The sequence below is a fragment of the Ranitomeya variabilis genome, chromosome 5 (assembly GCF_051348905.1).
Source record: "Ranitomeya variabilis isolate aRanVar5 chromosome 5, aRanVar5.hap1, whole genome shotgun sequence".
Lineage (NCBI taxonomy): Eukaryota > Metazoa > Chordata > Amphibia > Anura > Dendrobatidae > Ranitomeya > Ranitomeya variabilis.
Window position 1 is genome coordinate 439,380,976 of NC_135236.1, and position 16,585 is coordinate 439,397,560.

Consider the following 16,585-nt stretch of genomic DNA (forward strand, 5'->3'; position numbering starts at 1 on the left):
TCTTGAGACTTGGTATGTGCTATGGTGCAGTGAGGCACATGGGCAGATGCCGGAACATATTTATAAAAGGCAAGCTGCTCACAATGATGATCTATAGATAATGAGCCATGACAAGTCTGGAGTTGATGAAGCATAAGCTCATAGCAATAGAACACAAGGAAGTCCAAATTTGTCCTAAAAATATCTTTCTATGCAAAGCACAGCAGCAAACAAATTGCAGCTGAAGCAATTCAGTGATGTACGAGAAAGAAAATTATTACTTGCAAACACATTATAGACCTTGTAATTCACCTTTTGGAGAACTTGAGTTTACTATAAATGCATCAAAACGTAAAACAATTTGTTATCGGGATTGTCTGGGTTAACCCCTTTCCAACATCGGAAATAATAATATGCCAATGTTGGACACCCTCCCTTTATTAGATTATTAGTTAAAATCCTTTAAAATAGGGTTTTGTTTAACCTTTTCATGACCTGAGGTATTATTGGTTTTGCATTTTCTTTTTTTTTGCTCCCCTTCTTCCCAGAGCAATAACATTTTTATTTTTCCGTCAATATAGCCATGTGAGGGCTTGTTTTTTGGGGGGACGAGTTGTACTTTTGAATGACAACATTGGTTTTAACATATCGTGTATCTATGTTCACTAAAAGCTAAAACTGACCTTACATTATGATTCTCCAGGTCATTATGAGTTCATAGACACCAAACATTACTAGGTTCTTTGTTATCTGTGTTGAAAAAAAATTCAAAGTTTGTTAACCCCTTAAGCCCCGAGAATGGTTTGCACGTTAATGACCCGGCCAATTTTTACAATTCTGACCACTGTCCCTTTATGAGGTTATAACTCTGTAACGCTTCAACGGATCCTGGTGATTCTGACTATGTTTTCTCTAGACATATTGTACTTCATGATGGTGGTAAAATTTATTTGATATTACCTGCGTTTATTTGTGAAAAAAATGGAAATTTGGCAAAAATTTTGCAATTTTCCAACTTTGAATTTTTATACAATTAAATCACAGAGATATGTCACACAAAATACTTAATAATTACTTAATAAGTAACATTTCCCACATGTCTACTTTACATCAGCACAATTTTGGAACCAAATTTTTTTTTTGTTAGGGAGTTATAAGGGTTGAAAGTTGACCAGCAATTTCTCATTTTTACAACACCATTTTTTTTTAGGGACCACATCTCATTTGAAGTCATTTTGAGGGGTCTATATGATGGAAAATACCCAAGTGTGACACCATTCTAAAAACTGCACCCCTCAAGGTGCTCAAAGCCACATTCAAGAAGTTTATTAACCCTTCAGGTGTTTCACAGGAATTTTTGGAATGTTTAAATAAAAATTAACATTTAACTTTTTTACACAAAAAAATTACTTCAGCTCTAATTTGTTTTATTTTACCAAGGGTAGCAGGAGAAAATAAACCACAAAAGTTGTTGTATAATTTGTCCTGAGCATGCCGATACCCCATATATGGGGGTAAACTACTGTTTGGGTGCATGGCAGAGCTCGGAAGCGAAGGAGCGCCATTTGACTTTTCAATGCAAAATTAACTGGAATTCAGAAACCCCCCCACAAGTTACACCATTTTGGAAATTAGACCCCTTAAGGAACTTATCTAGATGTGTGGTGAGCACTTTGACCCACCAAGTGCTTCACAGAAGTTTATAATGCAGAGCCGTAAAAATAAAAAATCATATTTTTTCACAAAAATGATTTTTTTGCCCCCAATTTTTTATTTTCCCAAGGGTAAGAGAAGAAATTGGACCCCAAAAGCTGTTGTGCAATTTGTCTGAGTATGATGATACCTCATATGTGGGGATAAACCACTGTTTGGGCGCATGGCAGAGCTCGGAAGGGAAGGAGCGCCATTTGACTTTTCAATGCAAAATAGACTGGAATTGAGATGGGACGCCATGTTGCGTTTGGAGAGCCACTGATGTGCCTAAACATTGACACCCCCCACAAGTGACATTATTTTGGAAAGTAGACCCCCTAAGGAACTCATCTAGATGTTTTGAGAGCTTTGAACCCCCAAGTGTTTCACTACAGTTTATAACGCAGAGCCGTGAAAATAAAAATCCTTTTTTTTCCACAAAAACTATATTTTAGCCCCCAGTTTTGTATTTTTCCAAGGGAAACAGTGTAAATTGAACCAAAAAAGTTGTTGTGCAATTTGTCCTGAGTACGCTGATACCCAATATGTGGGGGGAACCACCGTTTGGGCGCATGGCAGAGCTCAGAAGGGAAGGAGCGCCATTTGGAATGCAGACTTAGATAGATTGGTCTGCAGGCGTCATGTTGCATTTGCAGAGCCCCTGATGTAACTAAACAGTAGAATCCCCCCAAAAGTGACCCCATATTGGATATTAGACTCCCCAAGGAACTTATCTAGATGTGTTGTGAGAACTTTGAACCCCCAAGTGTTTCAGTACAGTTTATAACGCAGAGCTGTGAAAATACAAATTATTTTTTTTCCCCACAAAAATTATTTTTTAGCCCCCAATTTTGTATTTTCCCAAGGGTAACAGGAGAAATTGGACCCCAAAAGTTGTTGTCCAGTGTGTCCTGAGTACGCTGATACCCCATGTGTTGGGGTAAACCCCTGTTTGTGCGCACGGGAGAGCTCGGAAGGGAAGGAGCACTGTTTTACTTTTTCAATGCAGAATTGACTGGAATTGAGATGGGATGCAATATAGTATTTGGAGAGCCCCTGATGTGCCTAACAGTGCCTAACAGTGGAAACCCCCCAATTAAAACTGAAACCCTAATCCAAACATACCCCTAACTGTAATCTCAACTGTAACCCTAACCACACCCCTAACCCTGACACACCCCTAACCCAAATCCCAACCCTATTCCCAACCTTAAATTTAATCCAAACCCTATCCCTAACTTTAGCCCCAACCCTAAACCTAACCCTAGCCCTTACCCTAGCCCCAACCCTAACCCTAGCCCTAACCCTAGCCCTATCCCTAACCCTAACCCTAGCCCTAACCCTAACCCTAGCCCTAACCCTAACCTTAGCCCTAGCCCTAATCCTAACCCTAACCCTAGCCCTAACTCTAGCCCTAACCCTAGCCCTAACCCTAACCCTTGCCCTAACCCTAGCCCTAATGGGAAAATGGAAATAAATACATTTTTTTAATTTTTTAATTTTTCGTAACTAAAGGGGTGATAAAGGGGGGATTTGATTTACTATTTATAGCGCGTTTTCTAGCGGATTTTTGATTGGCAGCCGTCACACACTAAAAGACGCTTTTTATTGCATCAAATGTTTTTTGCGATACCACATTTTGAGTGCTATAATTTTTCCATATTTTGGTCCACAGAGTCATGTGAGGTCTTGTTTTTTGCGGGACGAGATGATGTTTTTATTGGTAACATTTTGGGGCACGTGACATTTTTTGATCGCTTTTTATTCTGATTTTTGTGAGGCAGAATGGCCAAAAACCAGCTATTCATTAATTTCTTTGGGGGGGGGGCATTTATGCTGTTCCGCATTTGGTAAAATGGATAAAACCGTTATATTCTTCGGGTCAGTACGATTACAGCGATACCTCATTTATATCATTTTTTTATGTTTTGGCACTTTTATACGATAAAAACTCTTTTATAGAAAAAATAATTATTTTTGCATCGCTTTATTCTGAGGACTATAACTTTTTTATTTTTTCGCTGATGATGCTGTATAGCAGCTCGTCTTTTGCGGGACAAGATGATGTTTTCAGCGGTACCATGGTTATTTATTTCCGTCTGTTTGATCGCGTGCTATTTCACTTTTTGTTCGGCAGTATGATAATAAAGCGTTGTTTTTTGCCTTTTTTTTTTACGGTGTTCACTGAAGGGGTTAACTAGTGGGACAGTTTTATAGGTCGGGTCGTTACGGACGCGGCGATACTAAATACGTGTACTTTTATTGTTTTTATTTATTTAGCTAAAGGAAAATATTTATTGGAACAATATATATTTTTTATATTATTATTTATTTAGGAATTGTTTTTTTTTTACATTTTTAATTTGTCCCAGGGGGGGGGGGCATCACAGTAAAGCGACAGATCGCCGATCTGACACTTTGCTGTGCACTGTGTCAGATTGGCGATCTGATGTGCACAGAAGGGAGACTTTCCGGCGCCTGCTCTGAGCAGGCGCTGTGACGTCACTTCCCTGCAGGACCCGGATGCAGCCCCGTGGCCATTTTGGATCCGGGGCTTGCAGGGAGGAGACGCTCGGTACAAGGTGAGCACATCGCCTTGTACCGATCGTCTCAGGGAAGCCCGCAGGGAGCCCCCTCCCTGCGCGATGCTTCCCTGTACCGCCGGAACACTGCGATCATGTTTGATCGCAGTGTGCCGGGGGTTAATGTGCCGGGGACGGTCCGTGACTGCTCCTGGCACATAGTGCCGGATGTCAGCTGCGATAGTCAGCTGACACCCGGCCGCGATTGGCCGCGCTCCCCCCGTGAGCGCGGCCGATCACTATGACGTACTATCCCGTCTGTGGGAATTAAGGCCCACCCCACCTCGACGGGATAGTACGTCATAATGGATTAAGGGGTTAAAAAGAAAAAAAAATTGTGCCATTTTAGTAAAAAAAGTTGGCTTTTAGAATGAGAAAAAAGACAAAAGCAAATAGTTGCTTGCTGCATCCTTAAAGGGGTTGTCCAGTCTTAAGGTACAAATCTGCAGTCACTATGTGATTGCAGACTTGTGAATCCTCACAGTGTACGTACTACACCCTGTGCGAATCCTCCAATGCTGGGAACTGGTGGTCATGTCACCACAAGTGTGCAATTTATGTTCTTCTGGACACATTCTGACCAGGCTTGTCCGGCGTCGCTCAATACACTTGCATTGAGTTAAGCTGTGCACGTCTAGTCAGCAAATGAGCACATGTATGCAAACGGCTGCTCCTGGTGCTGACAGCAGAGAATCCACACTGCGTGCTGTGAGGATTCACAAATCTGCAGTTACATAGAGTGACTGCAGAATTGTACCTCAAGGCCAGACAACCCCTTTAAAGAGGTTGTGTCAAGAGGTCTAAATAGTGACAGTGCTTATTGTTATGTTGGTTAAAGGTGTTGATGGAACTTACGGGAAGGGTCATCAATGTCAGGTCAGTAAGGGTTCAACATTCAGTACCCCCAATGATCAGCTGCTATCCGGCTTGACAGCTGTCAGACATAAGCAATAATGGGCAGCACGGTGGCTCAGTGGTTAGTATTGCAACGCTGGGGTCCTGGGTTCAAATCCCACCAAGGACAACATCTGCAAAGCGTTTGTATGTTTTCCCCGTGTCTACGTTTGTTTTCTCCGATTTCCAAAGACGTACTGATTGGGATCTAGTGCAGATTGTAAGCCCCATTGGGGACAGTGATGATAATGTATGTAAAGCGCTATGGAATTAATGGTGCTATATAAATGAGTAAAATAAATAAATAAATTAGAATACAGCAGCATCACACATTGTTAAGTGGCCCGTACAGGTTGCTGCAGTTTATCACCTATTCAATGGAATAGAAGATAAGGTGCTGTTAGCTGCTGGATATAAGCAATGTACAGGACAGTACGCAGCAGGCCCATACATTGTTAGTGACCTGTTCAAAGGAAAAAAAAACCGATAGCTTTTGGAATGTGGAGATAAAAGTACAAAAGCAGATTGTTGCAACAGGAACAGAATAGCCGGTCTCAGGAGCGCAGAAGGAGAACACAGACACCAGTTTAGAGCAGATTGTTGATTTTTGTTTTCTTAAAAAACTATAGTTTGAGTTTAGCACTGTGTAAATATTTCTGAGCTCCCACGAATCTGCAGTTTGTTTCCTTTTTTTATGCTGTGTCACTCCATTGCAGAGATATTCAAATCTGTTGCTTTTGGAGCACAATATGTAAAATTACTGCTTGCAGTCCGACTGGATGTTACTTTAGAGTCTTCGTTTGGGGGCATGCTTTTACCCCTTTCTTTCATATCCTGTCAGTCTCAGCAGATCAGCAGTGTGTAGACTGCCAGCTCTTCTCCTGAGCTATGATTGGCAGCATCTGAGAGGTAGAGGTGAAAGCAAGAAGAGATTTCACATTCTGCCCTAAATTGGATGTCATTGAACAATATGGAAAAAAGGAATCATTGGAGCGCAGGGATTTTTACAAAGAATTTAACACATTTGTTTGAGCAATTGACTGGACATCTCTAAAGAAATTGGGTCACCAGGTTTGAACCCCTTGGAATCACAGTCATTTTTGGTCTTTATTCCAAAACAATTTCTTTTCATTTTTCTATTGTTGCATTACAGAAACCATAATTTTTTATTTGTTACAGCAACAAAAGTCATATCAGTTGCATCATTTTGAAGGTCAGTGTCATGAAAGGGGTTAACTATAGAAACCTGAGCAGCGCTCAGATTGTACAGCAGATGTTGGAAACGGTTTTGATTGAACTCTGATTAAACAAGGTAACGCCATTAAGTATTCATAAGAAAGTCTCCGTAGTCTTCTATTACAGCACTTGCCAAACTTATATGAGTCAGATTTGTTGGTTTCTGAAAGAGAAAGTGGGTTATTATTTGCCCTATGTATCAATTGAATTCAACCAGGGAATAACTCTTCCTTAGGCCGTGGTCACACTTGTGAGTGCAATGCGAGAAACTCACACGAGTCTCTCTCATCGATACCCGGCACAGCCGCCAGCACTCGGGATCGGAGCATTCAACTGCATAGAAATATTTGCAGCTGAACGCTCCAGTTCTGAGTGCTGACGGCAGTTCCAGGTATTGATGCGAGAGACTCGTGCAAGTTTCTCGCATTGCACTCGCATGTGTGACCCCGGCCTCAGTCAGTATTTACCTATAGTGCAGAAAGCTAGCCTGGATAGCAATCAGCATTATCTCTCTGTGTGCCAACCTAATGTATTATATTGCCATTCATTTTGCAACCATTTGATGGCATCATAAAAAAATAATAAATAAAAATAATGTTATTAAACAACCTTAACAAATTTCTGATTATTCAATGTTTATTAGCTAATAGAGTAGATCTTTCGCTTTATCTCCAGACCATGATGTTTTTCTGTGTAATTAAGTAACTGTAGCCAGTCTGATAGACAGAATTTCATTTTCTTCAAATATCCTTTTGTTGGTGTCTCTTTAATATCGATAAGAGCTTCTGATGTTACAGCTTATATCCGTTTGATTCACAAAATTTAATAAAGAGAGACTAAAGTTAAGGAAAAAAACAGTCATTTGCATTAGGCATTGGATGACCAAAGCTGATGTTATATTAAAGAACGCCTGGCAGACTCTCTTGAGATCTGCTAGAATATATTTCCTCATACATGTTATCTTTGCTTGCCAAGATCAATATATTCTAAATACGGTATAACCTTCTTCACAAATTATGTCTTCAAAATTATACTTTATTTGTATGTGTAGTATTTAGACTTGTTTTTGCCATTTAAGATCTTAGCAGAAAAGTAGTCTTTAAAGCGCACATTTATCTCTACCATGCATCATGCCAGCAAGACAAAGCAGACTGGCAGAAGGGGGTAGTGGCTTTTCACCGCTTCACTGACCAATTCAATAAACTCATATAAAAGATCTTTGTAAAATTGACAACTACAGAGATCCATCACAGATGCTAAAAGGAATCATCAACACGTTCTGGAACCACAAAATTCAATATGTACATTTGGTGTCATGCGGAAACTAATTTCAGTTTTTAGTAATGTAATGTGTGGGTATATAGATTCCCTTTACCAAAGTATAGTAAGCCATTCACAATTTATCTTTGACATAATAGGTATTGTGAGGCAGTGAGGGGGATCATATGTGAAGGTATATATGTGTCCCACAGGATGCGGGCAGAGTCCTATTAAGCCTGCTTGAGTTCCGGGTGTTCACAGCAGAACACTTGTGAGTAACAAGGCAAAATAAAAGAAAGAGTGGATTGGGTACAAGTAGTGACCCAGTCAGTTTTTTCGGAAAATCAGTTAAGTGCTTTTATTTTTAGAGGGATTTGCAGGTTTGGTAGCGGGGTGAATCCCTCTCTCCACTCTGGGTTTTGGAAGTGACTCTATGGCCATGATTCCATTTAATTCTGTCAGTTTTGCCTTGGGTGTGTCAGTTTGGAGTTTGGAAGCTGCAGAGCAGGTGACTCTGGGCAACCCAGGACTGTGAGGAGCTAACACAGAGCCAGGGAACTCAAGGCGGCTGATGCACCCAAGAGATATGGCGGTGCCATTGTCCACAGCAACCAGCTCTGAGTTCTGGACTGTGTGTATGGAAACCTGGCTGTATGGTATATCCACTTGGGGCTGCTTTACTTAGGGGTATATTTGCGCTCCATTCTTCGGCTCCCTAACCAGCTTATGTGCCCTGTATTTATATTGCTCCGGCCCTGATTTGGGCTTCCATGTTTGGTGGCTTATTACATCCACTTAGGTATCCTCTATGCCGGGCTTTGCGCACGAGCGCGTCTCTCCCTTGGCATTCTATCGGCGCATGCGTTAAGCGCTGCTGCCATTTGCTTCTGTTCTGCGCATGTAAGCGCTGCACAGCTGCGGCGCCATGAACTCATTATCCATGCGCGCTTCCTCTCCATGATCTTCCAGTTTGCTGCTGGCTGTCCACACCGGTACCCTGTTAATTACTATTCTTATAGCATTTAAGGCTGCTAGACAGCTCATTGTTCACCTTCCCTGACGAAGCCTGGTTCGCCGGGTGATACGCGTGGGACATCGTCTCACCAGGTTGTATCTCTATGGGAGATTCTCTCCCGTTCATACTTTAAGACCCAGTGGTATTATTGCATATAGGTTACCTGTTAGCCTGCCATTGTCTTATTTATAATATATTTTTTGGACAATTATTTGTGCCTATTATCCTTTTCTGTGCTTCGCACTGTTTATATGTTTATATGATTATTATTAATAAAGATTATTATTATATGTCCTTATGGACTATTATGGCACTGTCCAAACATCAATTTTCTTGCTCAATACCCCATGAGCCAGTAGGTTAACCTTGGGTCATAGCATTACACTGAATCATGGTCTTCATTTCCTGTGTGATTTTGATGGTGTTTGTATGTTTTTAATTATGTTTTTATTGCTTGTGGTGTTTTTTTGATCTGTCAATAAAATCAGTCTTTGTCATTTTACTTATATTGTTGATGATCATTTGGTGGTGTGCGTACATGTGCAGTAATGCTTTTTTCTTTTGCTCATTCACATTAATACATGTTGACTCCTACAGCCACAACTAAATCAATTAAATTGATTATTTAAAGGGAACCTGTCACCTGAATTTGGTGGGACAGGTTTGCGGTCATATGAGCGGGGTTTTCAGGTGTTTGATTCACCCTTTCCTTACCCGCTGGCTGCATGCTGGCCGCAATATTTGATTGATGTTCATTCTCTGTCCTCTGTAGTACACGCCTGCGCAAGGCAATCTTGCCTTGCGCACACGCAGTATGCTTTGCCCAACTGCGGGCAAAGCCCAAAAACATTAGTGCGCAGGCGCCAGCGCACTATGTCCCGGAAGTATTTCGCTGTGTTCCGGGACATAGTGCGCCGGCGCCTGCGCACTAATGCTTTTCAGCTTTGACCGCAGTTGGGCAAAGCATACTGCATGTGCGCAAGGCAAGATTGCCTTGCGCAGGCGTGTACTACAGAGGACAGAGAATGAACATCAATCAAATATTGCGGCCAGCATGCAGCCAGTGGGTAAGGAAAGGGTGAATCAAACACCCGAAAACCCCGCCCATATAACCGCAAACCTGTCCCGCCAAATTCAGGTAACAGGTTCCCTTTAAGGTTGATCCCATTGGTTTGCATATCTTCTCTCTCTGTTCAGTAATTATTTATATGCAATGGTTGATCCCTAATTTTTGTATTGGAGTAGTGCCCGCTTCTCTTTCTCTCTATACAAACTAAAGAGAGCTAAACCCCTTCGCAGCCCTTTTTCCTTTTTGAGTTTGTTTTTTGCTCTCCTTCTACCCAGAGCCCGTAACTTTTTAAATTTTTCATCAACATGGCCATGTTAGGGCTTGTTTTTTGTGGGACAAGTTGTACTTTTGAATGACACTATTGGTTTTACCATGTCGTGTATTTGAAAATGGGAAAAAAATTCCAAATGCAATGAAATTGCAAAAAAAAGTGCAATTCCACAAATGTTTTTTGAATTTTTTTACCATGTTCACCAAATGTTAAAATTGACCTGCCATTATGATTTTCCAGGTCATTATGAGTTCGTAGATATCAGACATGTATAATTTATACCATTTTGGTGTGGATATGATCTTTTGATCGCCCGATATTGCATTTTAATGCAATGTTGTGACTACCAAAAAAAAATAATTCTAGAATTTTGACTTTTTTTTCGCTATGCCATTTACTGATCGGATTAATTCTTTTTATAGATTGATAGGTCAGGCGATTATGAATGCGGAAATACCAAAAATGTGTATATATTTTTGTTTTATTGCTATATTTTGAATGGGGGATTATTTGAACTTTTTATATTTTTTACATTTTAGTATTTAAAAAAAATATATATTTTTTTTACTTCCTGCATGCTTCAATAGTCTTTATTGGAGACTAGAAGCTGCGACAACCTGATTGCCTCTGCTACACACAGGTGATGATCAGATCACCTGTATGTAGCAGAAATGTTCACTTGCTATGAGCGCCAACTGCTGGGCGGTGCTTATAGCGCTCCGACAATTGCAACCATAGAAGTTTGCTGGAGACCTCTGGTTGTCATGCTGACCCATCAGTGACCCACGATCATGTGACGGGGTCACCGATGGGCAGGAGTAGTGACGCTCTCAGTGCGATCACAATAAATGCCACTGTTAATGATTGACAGCGGCATTTAATGAGTTAACAGCCACGGGTGGATCGCGATTCCACTAGCAGTTGTTAGGAGGACATGTCAGCTGTTCAAAACAGCTGACATGTTCCGGGAAAGATGTTGGCTCACCACCGAAGCCCACATCAAAGGGAGGGACACGACATGCGTCACACTAGTAACAGGCATGTCGTGCCACTCCTTTGATGTGGGCTTCGGCGAAGGGGTTAAGAGTTTAATGAATTCAGCCACTGGCTGAATAGAATGTGAATACAATGTGAATAGAATTGTGCACTCAGACCCATATTATACAAGATAATGAAAATATTCTGCAAAAAACATTGCACCTAAAAAAATATAGATTTAACTATAAACATACTGTACACAGTAATACTGAATCCATTATGTGGATGTAATTACTCTCTTTGTATTAGTGTTGGTGTAAATCTATTTGCAGGTCTCGGTCCATTGGCTACATCAGTAATATGTGGCTGCTGAACAGGATACCTAAAAACTGACACTTACTTTACTGAATTCACAACTTGTTTGATTAGCCAAACTGTGACTCACATGGCAACGTGGTCTTCACACCAGACCGACTAAGTAAAAGAGGCGTCGGAGATGCAGTCACATAAGAGGTGGTTTTAGGGCTGCATTCTACTGGCATCAATTTATTGGAATCACTGATTGGTGAGGTCCTACAAATAAATTGGTAACATCTCGTCTCAGTATATTACCTACGTGTGCTCATCAGAGTAGGATTATAACAGTAACCTTATAATCTAGTTAAAACTGCTTCATATATCTGACTACTATGACCCAATAGTAATTTTATATATAAGGAAAAAGCAGCGTTCTTGCTTCTCACGTCTAATATATCTTGAGTGCACAGGAACCTGCTGACCACATGGGTGCTCACAATAATGCCAAAAGAATCCACATTCACTACTTTTCATGAAAAAATCCATCTTTATTCTTCACAATTTAAAACAGAGCAAATATTAAGGGGACATGTTGTTCTAAGATGCTTGAAACATTCTAAGTCTTACGCATGGATTTTCTTTTAGAATCAATGCCATTATTACCTTAATTAAAATAACATAACAGTTTGCGTGAGAAAAATCTAATTCAGTGTCTTTGTAAGAATGAGAAAAGGTTAGAGAGGTTAAGTGACTAGTAAGTTGTTGAAGGCACAACTACATCCTTTTTCTTTGTACCTTCTTTTTTTTAATCCGTTTAGATTTGTGTTAGAAAGACGAGAGTATGTAAGTAATCGGAAAGTAGTTTTGTAACTAATGCGCTGAAAAGCTGTCTGCAAATAGCGTTGTCTCTGCTCTGTATCACAAGATGGTCAGATTAGGCTCATTCACACTTTAGAACCAATTTGTTCTGTGTATGTTAGTGGAAAACATTGCACATTTTTGATCTCTTTCAAAATGAGCTTTCTTCATTACCTTATAGATTGTAAGTTCTCTGTGCTAGGCTTTCACTATTAGTTTGTTCTCTGTATTTTATATATGTATTATGTATGTATACCCTGGTCACATCTACAGCAACTTGAAATTAATGGTGTTTTATCAATCAATAGTAATACAATAATAGTGTGTCAGAACTTGTTTGATGTTTTCCTTCAGCAGAAAATATATACTTTTAATATTTTGTCAGACTCTATTTAGAGTTGTCAGCAAAGATAACAAGTGAGAGGTGGCGCCTAATAGTTTTTTTTCAATGTAAGATCCTGCTGTCATTGATCCATTTCTCAAAATACTGCTAATAAAATGAACATTCCCAGTTTCGCAAAATTTTCCCCAAAATTTTGATATGTGGCAAATTGTATAATTAAAAAGCTTTCCAGTTACCTAGAAAATATGAGTGTAAAACTTTAAATTCCCTTGGAGTCTATTAAACCTGTTTTGAGCTCCTTAATGCAAGCACAACCTTCTAGTAATTAAGTGGCTTCAACCTATCTGGCTCAGGAAAAATGGATGGTAAACAGTGGTTACCAGCAGCCTATTTAACCACACATCAGTTTCAGATTTTGTAAGCTACTTAAATTGTATAAAAGGTCCAAAAATTACCCCTTTTGGGGGCAGATGCATTCTTTCATGATGTTTTATACACAGAAATATAAGAAACATTAGACTTTTCACTAAGTTGAGTGCAAAAAAAATCCCTGTTTGGGTACTATCAAGAGCTTAACACTTTTGCATACAAAGAAGTAATAGCTTTTTGCACAAGCCATTCAAACATTATGGAGAAAAAACAAGTTATTGTTTTGCAACTGCGATTGCAAAATTATCCCATTTTGGGGGTTCAAGACTGGTTTGGTAATCACAAAAGGATTAAGTCATTAGAAAAGCTTTTTTTCAAGCCATCCAAAAAGTATCACCTTTTCCTCTGGAGACAAAACAGGTGTCACGGGGTTACCGCAACAGAGAGGAGCCAGAAGACCACAGCGCCTGATTGCTCCTACTCCTGCGCTGAAAAGAAGCACTTCACCTTCTTTTTAAATGGTGTTAATTTCTTTTGGCAGAACCAGGGTTAATCGGCCATGTTGGGAGCTCTGGGAGTTTGAGCTCTCAGCTGAGCTTGGTTAGCCACACCCATCCCCTTTATAATCTAGGCCCTGATTGAAACCCATGTCAGAGCTAGCTTTTGCTGCATGACTTGGAGGAGAGGTGTTTATATGAGAGGGAGATTGGAGAAGTTATCTGTGACTGTTGTGTGGTTTGTAAGTGTGATAATTCCCTTCCCTCTTTGTACTTTGGTTTTGCCCTATCCTCCATTCCCTGGTGCATTCCTCTGTTATATGTGAGTGAATATTTGTATGTCTGCTATTTTCAGTTACCCCTTGTTTGTGTAGCATAGTCTGTCGGATTGGTGTGCTGCGGTGCACAAAAGCTTCCCTCTTCCCTGGGTGGGGGAAGAGAACAGATGGAGGGCTGATTCAGGAGCTAAGGCAAAAGTGGTGGCCCTGGCAACTTCACCTTCAGAAGTATCCTGGGGAATAGGGTGAGTTATGGCACCCCCTAGTGTTAGGGACAGGGAATGAGCCCCTGGTCTCGGGTCACCCAACAACTGAGTCGTGACAACAGGTGTACTGTTTCCAAAGGGAAGAAACTATGGCTTATTGTCCCCAAGCCTTTTAAAAATTAGACCTATTTTTGAGCTGTTTTATGTTTATGCACCCTCAAGAGAGTACATTTTCTAGCACTATGAAATGCAGTGGGCAGCAAGGAGATGTGTGGCTGACATGCCTGTGCAGTGGCTGTGGCAGGTGTACAATGGTCAGAGAGTTGGGATAGGGTAAGCATGTGAGATGTGTAGCTGTTTAAAGCCAGCAATGTCAGCCTTGGTTCCAGCAGTACTGTGATATATATAATGTGATGGGCGGGCAGTAGATTCCAGGCTGAGCATGTGCCATCAGCTCTGGTAGCAGTAGAATGGTGTAAAAGACAGACATTGAAAGTCAGGAAGGCTGGTGATGTGGCAGATTTGAGTATTGGAATCAGCCATAGGTGAATGAAAATTGGCATTGATCCATGGCTGATTCATCTTACTAAATGTTAGTTTTTTTCCATGGTTGTGACAGGTAACCTGTTCTGCTTAAGTGTGACATAACCACCATTAAACACACTTTCTGACATTACACTGGACACTGGACATGACATTACGCCCATAGTAAACTGGTCCAGTTCTTGCTACAGATCCAATCAGTTGACCGAGAATTCCATAGGGTTGGAGCTCAGGGTATCTTCTGTAGAAAAGACACAGTACAGTTCTGACTGAATCTGCCTGTTTAGGTGGTGCAATTCTCTGTTGCACTGACAGATTAACCATCTGGTCCATCATAAATTAATTTTGAATTCATAATTTTAAACATTTTTGCTTTTACAATCCTGATCAGGGCATTGCTGGGAAAATTTACCACATATGCAGGCACAAGAAAATTGAATTTAACTCAAAATTAGATAGAAAGTTTGTTCTAAATCGAAATATATATACACGTAACACAATAAAGTTTGCCACTTGACAGTTGTCTTGTTGTGAATAATGGCCTTACCTCCTTCTACCTTATTTCCATTTCTACTGGCTATTACCACTGCCAGTGCCCCTGCCACTACAGCTCACAGAGCTAGTAATGCAGCTTGGCATTATAACCATGTTCTTCATTTCCTCCAGATTCTTGTAATCTGGGAACAAAGGCAGACTGTTCATCTCTTGAAATTTAACAACTGGAAGAAACTGTACAACATTAAGTGGTTTTAGCGGTGAAAAGGGTGAACTGAGCAAAACACTGAGTTCAGCTGATGGTATCACTGTCAGAGGCTACATAATCCTGCTGTAATTGGGATGAGTGATGGGACATACACTCCATTACACTTTTCACTTCCTCCCACTAATATGCTTGACAGTGGCAGATGAGGCAAACTGTGACCTGCAGTTGGCACAATTACTGCTGAGATGATTTCAGCTGATCATTGGTGGTGTTGCTACTGCTAACGGCTAACATAGTCTTATCCGTAATATAATCTTTTTTTATCTCCCTAACACATCCACTGTTCATGCCACATTTGGGTTTACCATACATTTTGCATACAAGGATAAAGTTTCATTTGTTTTTTTTTCATGAAATTAGCTTTATTTTCTGTCTCCCTAACACATCCATTGCCCATGTCATGTTTAGGTTTAGCATACAGTTTGCACATAAGAATAAAGTTTAATTTGTTTCTAAGATTTGTTTGCAGTCAACCCAGGAAAAATGTGACAAAAAGCAGGGACTGCGAGGAACTGTAAGCTAAAAACAGATTCATTACAAATGAAAGAAAAAAGATGGCTAATTAATGGATGCATTTTCCATAGACCACAATGTTAAAAAATGGATCCAGCAGAGAGAAGTTATTTAGAAAAGAACCAAAAAGTTGTGTCTGCATAACTTTTTTCGCAGACAATGCTGCTGGTTTCATTCTAACGGATCACTACTGGACATGTGAACATAGCCTAACTCTACATCATACAGCAGTTCCCTACATATCACTTGAATCTTTGGATTAATATTTACAGACTGAGATTATCACTCCCATTTTTAATCCGGAACATCAGCATTGACGTAGAACAACACAATTACATTAGGCCGTTTTCTATCCCTATGCTGTGTTCTCAGAGCTCCTATCCCTACACAATATAAGCATGAAATGGTGTTTCTTGACTGAACCCTATCTTTGGTATTGGTTGTCTTTGCCAGATAATGAAAACTGTTTGCTGCAGGGCATTATGTGCTGCGCCCAACGCTATTAGCACTGTCACTGAGTCTTCAGAAAATTGAGTCACAGGATCTTCGAACTCACATGATAATGGAAATTTCAGAAAATTTGAGTCTGAACACGATCCTCCTTGGATGGATCCTTTCCTGTCTATGGTCTAGTCACAATGTGGAGAATTGTTGGAATGATTTTGAATAAGAAATGCAGTGGACTCCATAAGTAACATTTGCATACTGTTTTCTTTTTTAGGTCTAATTAAAGAGCAAAGCTGCACTTTGGGTTCAGTACCTGAAGCAACATACAGTTCTTGAAGTGAGTATCATTAATGCTTTTGTAAAAATATTTATATACTTGACCATCACATTTATATATGTTTGTTGTACATTTTTCTATTCATACGGACTGGGCTATCACAGTTTTTTTTTAAATAGGGCTTCTGGCTGCATTGAAAAAAGGGCTCCCCACTTGCC

The 16,585-nt window shown here is 40.2% G+C and overlaps 1 protein-coding gene across 13 annotated transcripts in view; it reads left to right on the plus strand.

Annotated features, from left to right (window-relative positions):
* The window catches only part of SYT1 (synaptotagmin 1), a 1,039,255-nt gene that overhangs the window by 271,703 nt on the left and 750,967 nt on the right, over positions 1 to 16,585 (plus strand). For all 13 annotated transcript variants that reach the window (XM_077265350.1, XM_077265357.1, XM_077265356.1 and 10 more), the window contains one exon: positions 16,365 to 16,427. The gene's annotated coding sequence lies outside the window, so the exon portion shown is untranslated. The remainder of the gene's footprint in view (positions 1 to 16,364; positions 16,428 to 16,585) is intronic.